A 17,087-nucleotide genomic window follows, 5' to 3' on the forward strand; every position below is an offset into this window, starting at 1 on the left:
TTTAGGTGTGAGATTGAAGATTTAGGATTTTTCAGTATAAGTAATTTATGTGAATAATTCAAATGTGCTAAAATTAGTGAGTTTTAAGGCTTCTTCAACACATTTGATGTATATCCACACTCTTAATAGTTGATGACTTTGGCTTCTGACCAAAAATCTCTTGCCTGTCAAGAAATCAAAGTTGTAAAGCAGATTTTGTTAATAAGAGGAACATATTAGTAATGTCATGTCCTGCTTCTGAAGCTGGAATATCACAATTTTTAGCATATAATATATTTTTAAAGATTTTTAAAGAGAATTCATCAGTTACAAGAAACTCAGTTACAAGAATTCATCAGTTACAAGATAATATTCTGTTGAAATTCCTTCTCCCCTGATCTGTAAACTATTAAAATTAGTAGTTTCATTTTATAGATAAAATATGGTAAAGTTATATATAAGTTTATTTTATCTATAAATTATAAAATTATAGATAAATTTACTTTATTAAATATAGAGAAAGTTATTCTATTCCTTTAAATACAAACATAACAGATACACATGCACACACTCACCACATACATAGGCAGGGATGGCCACGTAATTGTGGAGCCCAGTGCCCAGTGTAAAATGAAAATGTAAGGCCTGTTCAAAACCTGGGAAAAAAAGAAAGTTTTTTTCCTTTTTTTTACAGTCTTGATTGACCCAAGAAAGGTTATTTTTATTTGCTATTTAATGTTTGGTTGTTTGGTTCTCTAGGGTATAGGGATACTTTTAGGAGCACATAGACCCTCACAGATTTCTGTAGCCTTACCCCATAACCCCCACCCATCCTGCCTTGTACCAAGGCCCCCACCAGGAATGGAGGGTGGCAGCAATTGCTGGGTTGTGGAGCAGGTGACTGAGGACCTGTCCCTTAAAGGCACTGGGAGGCAGGACTGCATGTTAAGTCTAGGGCGTATGCTTTATTGCCCCATCAGACTTCACTTATCTACACAAATTCAAAGGTAAAATTGTTAAGACTTTCAAAACTGTGACAGCAGAGCATTAAAAGCCAAACACAGGGCTCCTTTCTGAGCATGCTGCCTTTTGCCCAGTGGCAGGACGCTGAAGTTGCTCTTGTATGTAGTAAACATATACCATCTAAAAATAATGGTGATTTTATGGTTTTCTTCAACTTTGGGTTAAAAACTGTTCATACAAAGGGTGAAGTGATGGGCACATTCTGCCCTGGGTGCAATCATTAAGAAGATGCATTGCCTCTAGAAATTTATAAAAAATAATAAAGCCAACTAAAAGTTGGTCTGCACCAGCAATTCTCAAAGTCAGTGATAATGTTTTTATAAATTCGTTTTTTCTCTAAATCCTAAATAATTGCTGTGGTTATTGTTGAGTTTTAATAATATATGTGTATGTATGATTCAAGTTAACACACTTTTATGATTATCCTTTGAAAAACATTATATTCTTTATGGATTTAAACAGCGGATTCAGAATAAACAATGATGACAGTGACTGTAAAGACAGAGAACTAGAAATAGAGTTACTTTAATTCTGTTATTTTATGTGATCACTTGGAATTTTAATTTAAATTTTAAAATTATAACAATGAAACAGTGTGAATTGCAGGGGGTAATATTTTTGTTAGGTAATGTAAATTTCATACATGGAATATTTCATTCAATTTGAATAATAACTTTGAAATTTGTTTTCCTTCTGAAAATTGTCAATTGCTTTAAAGAACAAATCAGGAAAATAATGATTATCACTGAAAAGTAATTTTGTCATATAGAGGAGGGGGGCATTTAAAAAGTATCTAGGTATCAAATATGCTAAGTAAGGCACTGAAAAGATGTATGCACTTTTGTACATTTCTGCTTTTTTTCTTAATGAGGTTTTAATCTGATGTTCAGTTTCAAGCCCCATTTGTCAAGTATACAAAACTTATTTATGTTACTAATATCCTTCTGTTAGATATTTTGGTTTAAAAAAGGTAAGTTATGTGTTAGAAGAGTGAAGTGGAAAGAGACTCTTCCATCTGTAATATCCAAATAATTGAGATCAAAGGTAAGTAGCTTTTTTTAGCTTGTCCAGATAATTATTTTAATTTTAATTTTTTAAGGGTTGACTTAATTGTAGGAATTCAAATATTTCTCACTTATTTAATTGATTAGATTGCACTACTCTTCATGCTTGATGGAGACTTTCTTCTTCCTTCCTCTCTCCCCCATGTTTCCTTTTCTCTCCTTCCGGCAAAGGAGTACAAACATCCCCTGAAATATCTCTCCCTCATGGCACTTTCCCCTTTATAACTCTCATTCCTGTTGGAATTCCTGTGTTACTTATCTGCCTTCTCCACTGGTCAGAAGCTCTAGGAGAGAGAGGGCTGTGTTCCTGGCCCTGCCACTGAGCCTTTCAGGTAGCAGGTGCTCAGTAATTACTATTTGGATACAGGTAAATTGAATTAGCACTTGCTTCTTCTCAGTTTTTAAAATTAAAATGGCAATGTGCCTGAAGCAATTAATTTGTAATTATTTATTATATTTATATGATAACTGTGGAGTAAATGTAGGGAGGGTTAATAGTGAGAACAGGAGTACAAGAAAGAACGAGCACAGAAGTGAGAAAGCTTGTTCTGTGGGTGATCTAAGAATATTTATATATTTCTTTTTCCCAGGGCATAATGTTAAGTACTTGTTGAGGAAGGCATTTTTCTTCAGGGAATGAAAGACATTGTGTGTGTGGGTAATGTCTGGTGACCTGCCCTCATGTTGGTGTAGACGTGAGAGCAGGAGGAGTTAAGTTATACAGCGTGGTTCACAGGATCAGAAACCCATTTATATATTAACATTTTATTGATAAGTACAGCCTATTAATAAACAAAAATATGCATTTATATCAGTATGAAAAAGCACTCGAAAAGCAGTATAATAGTTCCTTTTTATATAAAACTGCAGAATTTTAGGCCTAATGTGACTATCTGACCAAGCCAATGAATATTGGAATTAAAAAGCAGGAACCAATCTGGAAAAACGGTGGGGTGGGTGTATTATCAGAACACATTTCCAGGTTTATTTTTACTCTAGGTTTCTATCACCAATAATGCTTCTCTATAACTGTTTCTTCAGCTTTAACGGAATGGAAGGCACTTTCCTGAAACTAGCTGAACTCAAAACTTCTTGAGTTTGCTCAAAGATTTTAGGACAATTCTCATACTGAAGTCCTCAACTTCCTAGTTTAAGGAATGTTGTGTCTCATTTGGTGGGCCTGATTTGCTTTTCAGATTAGTTTGGAGCTTTTGTTATTGACCTATGTTGATCAAGTAAATGCTTAAAGATAATTCAGATACAGTAAAGATAACCAGGAGAAGTTAAAGCGAAATCAACTCTCATCAGGATCTGTGGATCTTTTATGTGAATGTGACTTCAAGGCTTCAAATTTTGCAAGTTTATTGAGTCCAGAGCAGTTCAGTAGTGGGGAATAAATGCAGTTTATGTTTTTCTCAGGCTCAGTTCACATGACCAGTTTGAGTCTAAATAACTTTACTTCCTTAAACAGATCAACAAGTCTCAATCATTTTTTGACTGAAGCTCTAGGTTCAGTAAGTTCAATGTCTTGTCACGTTAGTAAGAAATTAGCAGGATGTGAGTCCAGATGGGTCTATAACAAATAAAACAGACAACCACCTAACCATATGATCATATATGTTTGCTCTAATATTTTCATTCTAAATATACATATATATTAGTTTAAATATACGTATGTATATATATGTTTTCTATTGCTGCTGTAACAAATTATCACAAACTTAGTGGTTTAAAAACAACACAATAATTATTTTACAACTGTGTAAGTCAAGAGTCTGACACAAGTCTCAATGGGTTGGAAATGAAAGTGTCAGTAAGGCTGCATTCTTTTCTGGAGACTCTAGGGAGGAATCCATTTCTTTGCCTTTTCCAGTTTCTGGAGGTCACCCGCATTCCTTGGCTCAATGCCTTCTTCCTCCATCTTCAAAGACAGCAGTGTCACATTGTTCTAACCTTGCTTCTGTCCTCACATCTCTTTCTCTGACCACAGTCAGGAAAAGTTTTCCACTTTTTAGGACTCATGTGATTAGATAGGGCCCACCAATATTATTCAGGATAATCATCCCACCTTAATTACTTGTGCAAAGTTCCTTTTGCTATGTAATGTAACAGTCACAGGTTCTGGGAATTTGGATATGGGCATCTTTGGGAGGCTCATGGCCATATACCTAGTACTAGTCTTTCCTAGTCTCTTCTGTGGAATCATTATCAATCTTTACATTTCAAATCCATTGTAGTTAGTATCCTTTACTCACTTTATGTTCTATGCTGGCAGATCACGTCTGTTATATTTACTGTTTTATCCCCAGTCCTAGGCACAATGCCTGGCATTTTAGAAAAGGCTAAGTTGTAGTTTTGAATGAAAGAATGAATAAAATTATTACATATTGTATATAGCAAGTAATGGAGAAAAAGCTTCTCCGATATTAAATGGAATGGATTTCAAGCATCTACTAAATTTATATAATAGACTGCCTGTTGTAATAAAAGGTCTTATTTTGCAAAGTATAGGTCTCTTCTAAAAATCGATGTGAATATTCAACAACAAAATTTTCTCATCACAGTCTCTTCATTTGGATCTACCTCTCGCTATGGTTTGAAACAGGATTTTTATTCATTGAAAAAATATACTCCAGGGAACATTCAGAATCAGAGAAAGTTTAACTTTTGTCTTTTAAAACTTAGAAGTATATTTTTCTAAGACATTTCTGCTGATTTTGTTATGCCTCCAGGATTAGTTAGGTCTAGTCCATCTTCTCTGATGTACAACATAGTTAAGAAATTCTTCATGTAGATGGGGTGGAACAAGGAGCCTCGCTGAAGAAGGAAGGATCTTAGAGGGAAATCAGTTATTTTTAAATGGTGGTTTCTCTATAATTGGTGAAAATAGAGTTGGAGATGGGTGGCCATCACGCTTTAGTACTAAGAATCAGCAGACATGAATTTTTTCTGGGGGTGGGTTGAAATCATGTCGATGTTAACTTTGGATGTGTTGTTAAAGAGAGAGGATCTTCAGGTGATGTAAAATTATTATTGAAGATAACACTCAGCTTGGCATTTTACTATAGGGGGATGTTAGAGGGCTGAAGGAGAGATGGCATTGCTAGAGTAAATGAGTCAGGCCTGGGCTGCATGAAAGGACCAATTTGCATTTGTAGACCTCACTTGCCCTATATTTTCTTTTGGTGTTTTATGTGAAAGCATATTGTTGGTTCTCATTATATATTTGTTGAGTGAATAAAAAGCAAATGGATTGGCTTTTGTCATTCAGAGACCAATTTCATTTGTATGTCTTGGGTTTAATGTGTTCCCAGTCTTGGAGAATTATAAAGATTCAATGAAGACAACAAAGAGATGTTATGGGGTTTTTCTTGCATATAAGGCCTCCACCTCTCTCTTGAAAATCCATTTTGAAATTAATTTCAGCCTTATTTCTCATGATGTTGGGCTGAAGCAGTTAGGATGATCTATATGCAAATGACTATTCAAATACTAGAGACAGGTTAGAATTAAAATTCTAAAAATGTACAGGCAGCTTCCAAATCTATTTCCTTTTCTCCGTTTCTTTGTTCATTCATTTGTTCCTTCCTTCCTTCATGGACTACATATTAGAACTGATCCATTATTGGATCAGGTACACTGTATTAGACGCTTTACATTTTTATATTCTTAAATTTATCAATTACACCATAGTGGTGGCTGATTTTTGAGTGGTTGATTATGTTGGAGACCATGTATTTTAGTTTATAGATCTGAATTTTACAGCCTCAGTTAATGAAGAAGTAAGAGGAGGAAGATAAGTAAATAGTATCCAGTACAGGTTTGTACAATATTAGATATGCCAAAATCAGAGAGATGAACCAAACTCAGATTAGAACATAAGATCGAGAATCTAAAAAAGAATGGATATATGTATATGTATAACTGAGTCACTTTGCTGTACATCTGAAACAAACACAACATTGTAAATCAACTCTACTCCAGTAAAAATTTTTTTAAAAAGAACATGAGATTGAAATCCAAGAACATATAAAGGAATTATCAAAATCAAGGAGACTGGAGACAGATTTTGAAGCTGGGATATAGGAACCAAGAATTCAACAATTAGGGAGCTGAGAGAAATAATAAATGGTGGGGGGTCTGGTTAAATGGCAAAAATTGGTTTTTTCTTCCTTGCTTTCTTTTCTGTGCCTGTTTTAAGGACTAGATAGTGGGCAGGTATCTAGTCTATGAACTGTTTTGGAAATAAGGTGGTAAAATACTATTGTTTCAGCTGCTTTGGAGTCTAATCTTATTCCTCTCCTAAAGGTTCCTGAGCTCCTTGGAGGACTGATTATTAAATAATTACTCTGAGTCTTTCTTAACAAGCTAAATCTTGCTAATAATGATCACTTTGGGATTTAAAAGGAGCTTATGCAGTGCTCACTGGGGAAAAGGAGGCATCTAGATTCCTCTTTTGAGGGAATGAATCTTTTCACGGATCTCTTATTTGTGATCTAATGTTCTAATTTGTGATCTAATGTTCCAATTTCTCTTAAAAGTAAAAGTCAATCGAGAGAGCCCTACAGAGATGCAGGCTACATGATTACATGATTACTGAATTAATAAGAAAAGCCAAAATAACAAAGGTAGGCAGCTATAATTATTTTTAAAAAGGGGAGGGGGTACTAGCTGGATAGAACCAGAACACAGGAGGAGAAAAAGGTAATTTGTGTAAAATAAAAATAACTAGAAATTAATAGCGGATATCCTAAAGTGGCAAGACAGAGTCTGTGCAGAGAACAATAACAGGTGAAAGTCCCTAAAGGTTATATCCTCTAGGCCAGAGAGCCTGAAGGCTGAGAGTCTTTTGTTTTCATCTTTTGCCTTCCAGCAGAGACAGTCATGATTTCTAATATTTGTGGGGCACGTTAGTCATTCACCTTGTGGATTGTTTCAACTGGCCCTTTCCCAAGAAATGGATTCCTTTACCCCCCAGAGTTCAGGCACTGCTCATATAGTTCTCAAAAGTTTCTGCTATGTTTTTTTTTTTTTTAAACATTGGACTTTACTCAGAGTTCTTTGTTACATAAAAAGAGAAATAGGTTAAATGATAGAAATGACAGGAATAAAGTAGGAAGCAAGAGTCCTGGCATGCAGCGTTAGTTCAAACTTGGACAAAAAATAAGGGTCCTGAGCCTACTATAGTTCATAGCTAGGAGATGATATTACAATGAAGAGAAAGATTGCTATCTTAGATCAGGTACTCTGGAGATAAAGGTTAGCATGAAGGTTTATTGGAGTTTTCTCTTGGGAGTGACACATGTAAGGAAGTGAAGAAGGCAGGATTGGGCAGAGGGAGAAGGTGACTTGCAATAGAAGTCTCAGCCATCCCATGGGTAGCCCTGGAGCTGGGCTGGCACTTCAGTTGTCCCAAACTGAGACAGGGAAGCATCTTTTTATCCTTACAGCTGTTAGTCGTTACCTGTGGGAGCAGTGTAACCTTGGGTGAGGTGGTTCCCTGCAGCTGAGAGCCAGTTCCTGGAGAGGGACAGAGTTGTGAGCCATCAGAAGCTGATATTTCTAGCTGAAAATGGGATCTGAGTGAAGCAGCACAGAATCCACTCTAACAGTTAATTGAAAAAATAAAAAGTTTTTTTTGGTAGGCCTTGAACAATGGGATATTATCCTGTGCTAGCTACTATGGGCAGTATATTCGACCTTCTGTAGTATTTAATTTGCTATTGATAATGTTCAGAAAATTATTAGGGTAGTCATATAATTTGTCATTCAAATCAGGATACTTTTGAGAGATGGAGGTGAGATAAAATAATTAACAGACCTTAATTGATATACAAAAGGCATAAGTCAGGACTGTTCCAAGCAGACCGAGATATATGGTCACCTAGAAACTGCATGACTGTATATAAATTATAGGTAAGATAATACTTATGAAGGATTTTAAGAGGAATTTAACATATTTGTTGACAGATTTTGTATTGACCACTAATTATAGTTAAAATGTGAAGTTTGAGTTAAAATTGTATTAGTGTGGTTGCAATTTCTAGTCACATAATTTTTCTAGAGACACTGTGCTAAGAACTGGTGATTTCAGAGTCTGAACAATCTCAGTCTTAGTTGTCAAGGGGAATCAGACAAATAAATAAGTGATATAGAGCACAATAAGAGCTGTAATGGTGGTCAGTGCTAAGTAAAATAATAGGGCCAAGTAGGAAGTGGTTAACTACCTTGGGGTTGAATAGGGAAGGTTATCACAGAGGAGAAAGCTCTTATGCTGGCTTTTGACTCATGGGAAGGTGGGAATTCCAGAAGTGGGTAACAGCCTGTGCAAAGACACAGAAGCAGGAATCAGCATAGTGCAGTTGGTGTGGGGAATATAAACAGTGCAGTTTGAATGAAATGAAGAGGAAAGAAGGAAAAGTGGGATATGAGACTAAGTACTAGCCATTAATTTACAAATAGGCTTCTTTCAAATATTTGATTTTTCTTTGCTTTTGAAACAGGCCAATTTTCAATTTAAACCTGTCTTTCTTTAATGCAAATCAATTATGAGTCACTGATAATATCACCTTGTCAGGTTTTTCTTTATAGATCAATTTCCATTTGTGATATTGTGATTTATAATAAGAAATATATATTTGGTCTTTGTCCTGTTTCTGGCACAGAGCTTCTAAAACCCTTGGAATTTTCTAAGTGATGAGAGTAGTAAAGATGTCTTTTGTTATGTTTGAGGTAACATTTGGACCTAAGGATGGGGCCTAGTTGCCAGGAGAACCAACCATATAATTAGAGGATTGGACCTTTCAGTCCCACCTTCCAGAGCCCCAGGGAAGGGAGAGGCGCTGGAGGTTGAGTTCAATCACCAGTAGTCAATGATTTATTCAGTGATGCCTATGTAATGAAGCCTCCATAAAAACCTGAAAGGACAGGGTTCAGGGAGCTTCTGGATTGATGAGGATGTGGGGAGTCAGGAATAGTGGTGCACCTGGAGGGGCATGGAAGCTCTTCCCACATACCTTGCCCTGTGCATCTCTTCCATACGGCTGTTCTTGAGTTACAGCCTTTTATAATAAACTGGTAATCTAGTAAGTAATAGTTTCTCTGCGTCTGTGAGTGGCTCTAGCAAATTAATTGAACCTGAGGAGGGGGTAGTGGGAACCTGTGATTTATAGCCAGTTGGTCAGAAGTATAGGTAACAATCTGAACTTGTGACTGGCATTTGAAGTGGGGTGACGTGGGAGAGGCAGTTTTGTAGGACTGAACCCTTACCTGTGGAATCTGATGCTATCTCGAGGTAGATAGTGTCAGAACTGAGTTGAATTGTAGGACAGCTAGCTGGTGTTCTGAGAATTGCCTGGATTTCCACCCCACCCTCTGTGCCCCGCCATACCCTGCCACACTGGAATTTGTACTAGAACCTTTTATTATTGAAACATATTCAATATTTCTTAATGAATTTGTAGGCAGGCTCTGAATAAAAAGTTATCATACCATTATAAGTTTAGGTTCAAAGGCCAGCTTGTAGCTTTATTTCTGTGCTAAAGTAGGTTTAGCAGGATCAGACACAGGTGAGCAACTTGTGTAGTTGATTTGCCTGGCTATTGACTACACTTAATAATTAATTGGAGAAGACTGTTAGTGATTTACAAATTGCCCCACCCTATTTGGGTCCTTTTTTTTAAATCAGAAATTTTAATATGTTTTAAAGTCTTGTAACCATAATGAAAGAGTGTATTGAATTTTGACATGACTTTATTTGCTTGTTTTCTTCTGGGAGATAAATTGAAACTAGATTTGCCTTAATGTGTTCCTTAGAGATAACTATCACAGTTTATCTGAGAAACTCAACTAAGGCTGTTGACTGACAAAACTTTATTACTCCAAGAATTGTTTGCTTTTATGTCCCAGAGTAGCTTTTAAGTATTTTAGTTTGATATTCCTATAAACTTGAAGTAAATCTCTAGTTGTCCTAGTGGATTTAGATTATGAATATGATTCAGTGTGAGGGCAAGGTACCTCATTTGCAAAATACTTTTCTTTCATTTACATATGGCAAGGATATATCTGTAAGGATTTTTATCTCCCTGTAAAAAGTTGATTCCTATCTATGGTAGGCAGAATAATGGCCCCCAGCGGACGTCTGTGCTCATCCTTGGAACTCATGCATACTTTACACGGTAGAAGGGATTTTGCAGATGTGATTCAGTACAGGGTTTTGTGATGGAGTGATTTTCCTGGATTAAATGGGTGGGCTCAATCTAATCAATTAAGCTTTTAAAACCAGAGAACCTTCCTTGGCTGGATCAGAGAAAGATGTGATGGAAAAAGGAGAGATTCAAAGCATGAGAGTCAATATGCCATTGCTGGCTGTATGGTCAGGCCACTCAAGATGGCTGTTCTCTTGCTCTCTGTACATCCCCTTCCCGACCAGTGCCTGCTTCACCTATATCTTACCCACCTGACTGACCTTCCTACATACTTATTCCAGGCCCCAGCTAGTGATTGTTGTTATCAAAGTGGTGGTGAGGGGCGTGCCTCTCTGCTGCTTTCCCTGGTAATTAATGAGCCCACCTGACATCAATTCCCCTATAACTGGCAATCCGCCCTTCCCCCCACCCTCCCGCAGTGAAGACTGATGCCATGTCTTGCTGGCCGTCTGCTGCACTTGCTGGGGTGTCGCTCCAGGACCTTGCTTCAGACAGGTAAGCTCCCCTATCCATTAAACTATTGACGTCTCTGTTGCTGACTCCAGGCTCTTTCTTTGGTCTTGAAGCTGGGCAAGTACAGGGCTTGTAGGCCTGTGGGGTGCAGCCCAACAATTAGCAGAGTCAGATAGGAGACGGAGGAAGCTCCTGTGAGCACCGAGACGTGGGGAAATACAGGACGGGGGATGGAAAGTTACAGGGGCCTCCACTAACATGTGGGGCCCGAAAGTTGCAAGTGTAATCTCGGCGTGGCTGGCCACTAACATGTGGAGCTCTGAAGTTGCAGGGAAATCTGGGGTGGCTATCTCATGGGGGGCCTTGTGGTGGCTGTCCTTGATGAATGCGGCTGCCCAGAGATCTGGAGAACAGTGGCCTGTAACGGCTCTGCTGTGGTATCAAAATGAGCCTTCTGTAATTGGTTAAGCTAGCTTTCTAAAGGAATTGTGCTTTTGAGATGTAAATGATCTACCTGGCCTCTCTGGACTTTAATCTTCCTTGATCTCTAGAAGTATAGGAGAAAAAAGAGCTTTTAGGTAAACTCTATAGAAATAATTATGTTTTGGGAATGTCTATCTAAAGTAGTCCCTCCATATTTTGGTAACTTGAAACTAAAGTTGAAAGAAGAGAATTCATGGGTCATTTCAAATAGGATAAAATATTGGAACATTAATTGCTGGGAGGGTCTAAGTTTATCTACCTCTACCTGCTTAAGAGAGGAAGACTAAAGCATGGTTTTCCAATCAGGAAATGCACAATTACTTGCTTCTTGGTTTTTGCCAGAGATTGATGTTTTCAAGGGTTAAGATTATAATCAGTCATAATTCTTGTCACCAAGTTTCTTTATTGATTACATTGTGATCAGGTGTTTAACTGTGCCTTTTAAAGTTTTTGTCATTTATAGACAGTTTTAAAGTTTTTGTCATTTATAGACACAGTGTTTAACTGTGCCTTTTAAAGTTTTTGTCATTTATAGACAGTTATTGTTTTATTCTGATGCTTTTGCAAAAGTGCTTCATCTTCAAGAAGATTCATAGGAAGGACTTTTTGAGAAGTATAGGTCTCTGATAAATTTCAGATTATAATACTGAACTGGGTAAGAAATTAAAGAATCCTAATGGATAACCTGAAGGCTTCATAAAAAGTTAACAAAAGGATTGGTTACTGAGTGAACTGGTGGATATGGTTATCATGTTTATGGGGTTTGTCTGGAATGTCACTGGTTTTGATCTGTGTTTTCCAGGTACAGGGAAGCCCTTCTGCTCACGTTAGTTATGACACACAGCAATTCGGTAAACTACACCTGTGGGTAGAATTGAAGCATTTTTTTCTTTTCTCTCTTCCTGGTTCCTCCAGAAATTGGAGACTCTTGGGCTCTGAGCAGCCTTAGCAGGTGAATGGGAAAGACTGTCTCCTGTCATGTGCAGGAATCTCGATGTTTCGGGGACCTCTAGAAGAGAGAAATCCACTGGGGTGGAGCCTGATAGCAGGCCTTTGGCATGGCTTTCCCGTCCTTGAGAGGCCTTTTGAGAATTCAGTCTGACACTCCTGAGGAGTTCCACCACGGTCAGTTTGGAGACCGTGTATGGTCAATTGACCAGACTTGTTTTGCAGGCAAATTAGTCTTGATTTGACTTGTTTGGTGGAGATGAGGGTAATTTTAGGGAGAACAATATTATGTTTCAGTGGATGTTGAATTCTAGTTCTATTAATTGAGGTCTGTATTTATGAAAGTTACTGTGTTAGCCATACTTTTGCCCTCATATTCTGGGTCGAAAGAAAATTATCTAGTGAAATGGTCACAGAGTATAATGACTCATGAAATGTCACACTGCTGGCTTTAAGTCCGCTGCTAAAAGCACATGTACTATGCTTGTATGACAATTGGGTATAAGTGATAAAATGTATAGCCTATAAAGTGTTTCCCTATTAATATACCTCTCAGCATATTCACAAGATCTGAGTAGTTTTCCCCCAATGAGAATTACTAGGCAAATGTAAAGGAGGCCTAGCCCTGAGGGACATGATCTGAACCTGGGGTAGGAGCCAGCACCGCAGAATTAATGGATGGATATTTTGATCATCAATGCTTTTCTATTGAACGATTTGCAGTCAAAAGGGGAAATGATGGGAAAATCTGCATATACTGAAGTACAGGGAAGTCATTCTGGCTTATACATGGTTTAACTTAAACTTTACTGACCAGAGCAGCCTGTTTTGTAGCCTTTCAGAAATGCATTGTACATATGCTTTGGCCATTAAGGAAGGGAATGCATTTGAAAGTCAAAATGGAGTAGCTCTAGTTCGGACATCCAAGGTAAAACTAGGTGGCCATTGTATATGTGATTTTGGACATGTTCTTGTATTACGGAAAACTTGAGTTTTCTGAAACTGCGCTGCAGGCCAGAACAGAAACCACAGGCGGGTGTGGTGTGATCTCTGAACGCGGTTACCGCTTGTATTTTGCTTAACTGTCACGATCTCCCCTGTGTAGTGCCTGTTAGTTGTCTTGCGTTTCCTGCCTATGAGGGAGCAAATCTATTTGAGGACTGAGCTGCAACACTGGCCTCACTGTGAAATGCGTCTAATTGCCGGGTCTACAGCGAGATGCTGTGCTCACCTCCTCTGAACCTCCATGAGAAATCAACCCGGCTAATGAGACTAGGCGGGGACTACTGACTGTGGGGGGAAAGGAGTCACCATCTTCCAGTCCCATATGCTAATATGTCAGAAGGACCCCCCATTGGTAAATGGTGCTGTACAACCGCCTGCCCATGAGCCCCCTGGGCTATGCTGTGTGGAGTGGAATAGGCTGGCTTCTGGACACACAAGTCCAACTAATGGGACTAACTTTTTTGTTTGGAGAGACCTAATCGGTTCACCCCTAATGTCACTCAACATAACATGGGGTGGCAGACCTGTACTGTGACTGCTGATTCATGACTAGGCCAGGGCCTGCCCCTCCTTGGGGGTGGCTCTGGGTTTGTGAAATCAGGGATGGCCTGTCTGTATTGTATTTGTGGTATATGGTGGCAGTGTCCCTCTACATACCCGACCCCAGGGATATTGTGGAAGAGGAGCCGACCAAGATTGTAAGGGTCGTGCAGGGCATGTAGGGGTGGAGTGTATGGTCACGCCACTCAAGATGGCTGTTCTCTTGCTCTCTGTACATCCCCTGCCTGACCAGTGCCTGCTTCACCTATATCTTACCCACATGACTGACCTTCCAGGTGAAATAAACTCTAGTTTAACATACTTCCAGGCCCCAGCTAGTGATTGTTCTTATCAAAGGGGCGGTGAGGCATGTGCCCCTCTGCTGGTAATGAGCCCCTCTGACATCAATTCCCCTATCACTGGGAACCTCCCCTTCCCCCGGGAGTGAAGACTGCTGCCATATCCTGCGCCGCACACAGTGGGGTGTCGCTCCAGGACCTTGTTTCAGATGGGTGAGCTCCGCCATCCATTAAACTATTGGTGACTCTATTGCTGACTCCCGGCTCTTCCTTCTGTCTTGAAGCTGGGCAAGCACAGGGCTTCTAGGCCTGTGGGGTGCAGCCCAACACTGGTTTTAAAGTTGGAGGAAGGGGGACATGAGCCAAGGGTGGCTTCTAAACCTGGGAATGGCCCTCAGCTGACATCTAGTAAAAAACAGGGATCTCAGTCCTACAGTTGCAAGGAACTGCATCTTCCAATAACCCAAATGGTCAAGTAAGCAGATTCTCCACTAGAGCCTCCTGAAAGGAACATGGCCTTGCTGACACCTTGATTTTAGTCCAGTTTTATACTTCTGACTTATGTAACTGTAAGGTAATAAGTTGGTGTTAAGTCACTAAATTTGAGGTAATTTGTTACAGCAGCAATAGAAAATTAATACATGATCAGGGGTCATATAGAGATACTATGTGAGCAACTTTGAAATCTTATGTGAAACGAATTGCTGCCATTATATACTAAACATATAGGTATTATTAAATATGAACCGTGTATAAATCTCAGGAAAGGAAATCAGTTTCATAGAAATACCAAAATACTGATTTTGAATGTGCTTGTGTATCTCACATACACAAGCATGCGTTTGTGAGAAGTAATTAAATTTAGCATGAAGTAATTAAAATGCCTGAAAATCATTTAATGGTGTAAACACCATGAACTGCTGTGGTGCTACACAATGGAAAATATGATTTAGTTTATTTTCTGACCCAGTGCTTTCAATGGAAATATTATGCAAACTAGAATAATATGTGAATCCAATATAATTAAAAACTTTCTAGTAGCCACGTAAGTAAAAGAAACAGGTGAAATTAATTTGAATCATGTAGTTTTAGTTCAGCATATGCCAAATATCATTTCAACATATAATCAACATAAATATTATCAGTGAGATAGTTTACATTCCTTTTTAGTACTAAATCCTTGAAATCTGGTATGTATTTTATATTGATAGTACATCTGGATTAGCCACACTTTAAGTGTTCATTAGCCACATGTGGCTGAGATATTGGACAGAACAGCTCTATACAGAAAAGTCTTCTCCACTACAGAGTTTCTGATACTTAACCACCTCCATGTTTCTGCAGCTTTAATAATGCTACTACTGTTAGGAAAGGTAACAAAAGAAAAAAGACACAGAACACGTAGGGAGACTAAGAGCTACCGCACCATGCTGTCATTTCTGTGTTAACCAGTAAAGTAGGCAACTGGCATTTTATAGTAGCATATTGGAGAAAAACAAAACCTTCCATATGTGGTAGATTATATTTTCCCAAAATGGACACAATAGTATCTCCCATTTTGCATATTCTGTGGTATGACTTTGTCTTTCCTCCATCATTAGTTGGAGTTTAATACCCTTTTTCTTGAAACTGGGCTTACCTTAATGACATGACCAATTAAATGTGACAGAAATAATGTTCTGGAACTTCTGAGGCTATGTCACAAAAAGCCTTGCCTTTCAGAGTCCAACTAAGCCTCTTGGAATGCTCAATCTTGGAAACTCCGTCTCAGAATGCAGTTGCTATACTATAGGAAGCCCAGCCCACCTGGAGAGGTCACAACCAGGTAGGCGATCTGGTCGATAGCCTCAGCTGAGTTCCCAGATCAACAGCCAGTCCTGTGACTGTGCCATCTCAGATGTCTAACCCATTCAGACCTTCCTATGGCTGCAGCTGCAGCTGAACCTTGACTGCAGCTGCACTGAGACCTGATATGTGAAGTCCTGGCCAAGCCCAGTCAAACCTCAGAACCATGAGAGAGAATAAAAAGTTGTTGCTTTTAGCCGCTAGGTTTGGGAATGTCTTCTTGCACAGAAATAGATGATACTCTGAATACTACAGAATTTGATTGGCAAAGACCTTATTTTGAGAAAAGCATAGAGAATCAAAACTGCTCTAACACCAAATGTGAGGAACTGCCTAGAAGGTACAGAGAATGAGTCAGACTGTTCCCTTAGCCATAGTGGTCAAGGGTTCTTAACAACAGCTTTGTAAGGAGGAAGATAAAAACTGATATAGTACAAAGTATAGATTTAGTTAATCTCCACAAATCTTTAATATTAAGTCCTGTGTTAAAAATTAAACCACTAAAGATATCCTCATAACAGATCTGAAGTGGGTAAAACTTACCTGTTAGAAGTCAAGATTATAGTGCCCAGTGTGGAAACAAAACAAAAACCTAGGTATGTGACCTTTTGCAGAATTTCGTTTTAAGAAGGCTTATTTGTGACTGGGCGCATTTTTGCTATAATGATGTCTATAATTGCATTTAAGAAGTGACTTTGAAACTTTTCCAGGTGATCCACAATTGATATTCCCAAAATGTGTATGATGATCACCTGCTCTCTTCAGTGACAGTGAATCAGAATCACTGAATACTGAGTGATTATATAATTTATGCTAGAGAACTGTCACAGGCAAATGTTTATTCAGCCTCTTGCGGTTATTAAGTCTTCCTTCCTTCTTGGCAATTTTAAGCGTAGTAGCAGGGGCTCAGAGCAAGAAATATTCAAACCTCCACAAAGTTGGCAGTACTGTAAGTATGGCAGTTGGCTTACAACTGGGGAGAGAAAAATAATTCTTTGGTTTGGTGCATAGCAGAGATATGATAATCACTATTTATGATAATCATGTTGTCTTTTGTAAAAACAGAAGCTCTTTCTAATTTTATAACTCCTTTAGAAGAATTGGCTGCTCATTTTATCTTGTTTCTGACCTTTATATAAAACCTAGAAGCTTGTATGGTAGAACTAACTGAATCTACTTGATGGTTACTTTTATACTGAGCTGTTTAGACAGTATGGGGAAACCCACCCATCTTCTATCAA

At 38.4% G+C, this 17,087-nt stretch overlaps 1 protein-coding gene across 4 annotated transcripts in view; it reads left to right on the plus strand.

Annotated features, from left to right (window-relative positions):
* Positions 1-17,087, plus strand: part of CTNNA3 (catenin alpha 3) — a 1,725,675-nt gene that overhangs the window by 515,262 nt on the left and 1,193,326 nt on the right. The window lies entirely within an intron of this gene.

Source organism: Balaenoptera physalus (assembly GCF_965194825.1).
Source record: "Balaenoptera physalus genome assembly, chromosome: 14".
Taxonomy (NCBI): Eukaryota; Metazoa; Chordata; class Mammalia; order Artiodactyla; family Balaenopteridae; genus Balaenoptera; species Balaenoptera physalus.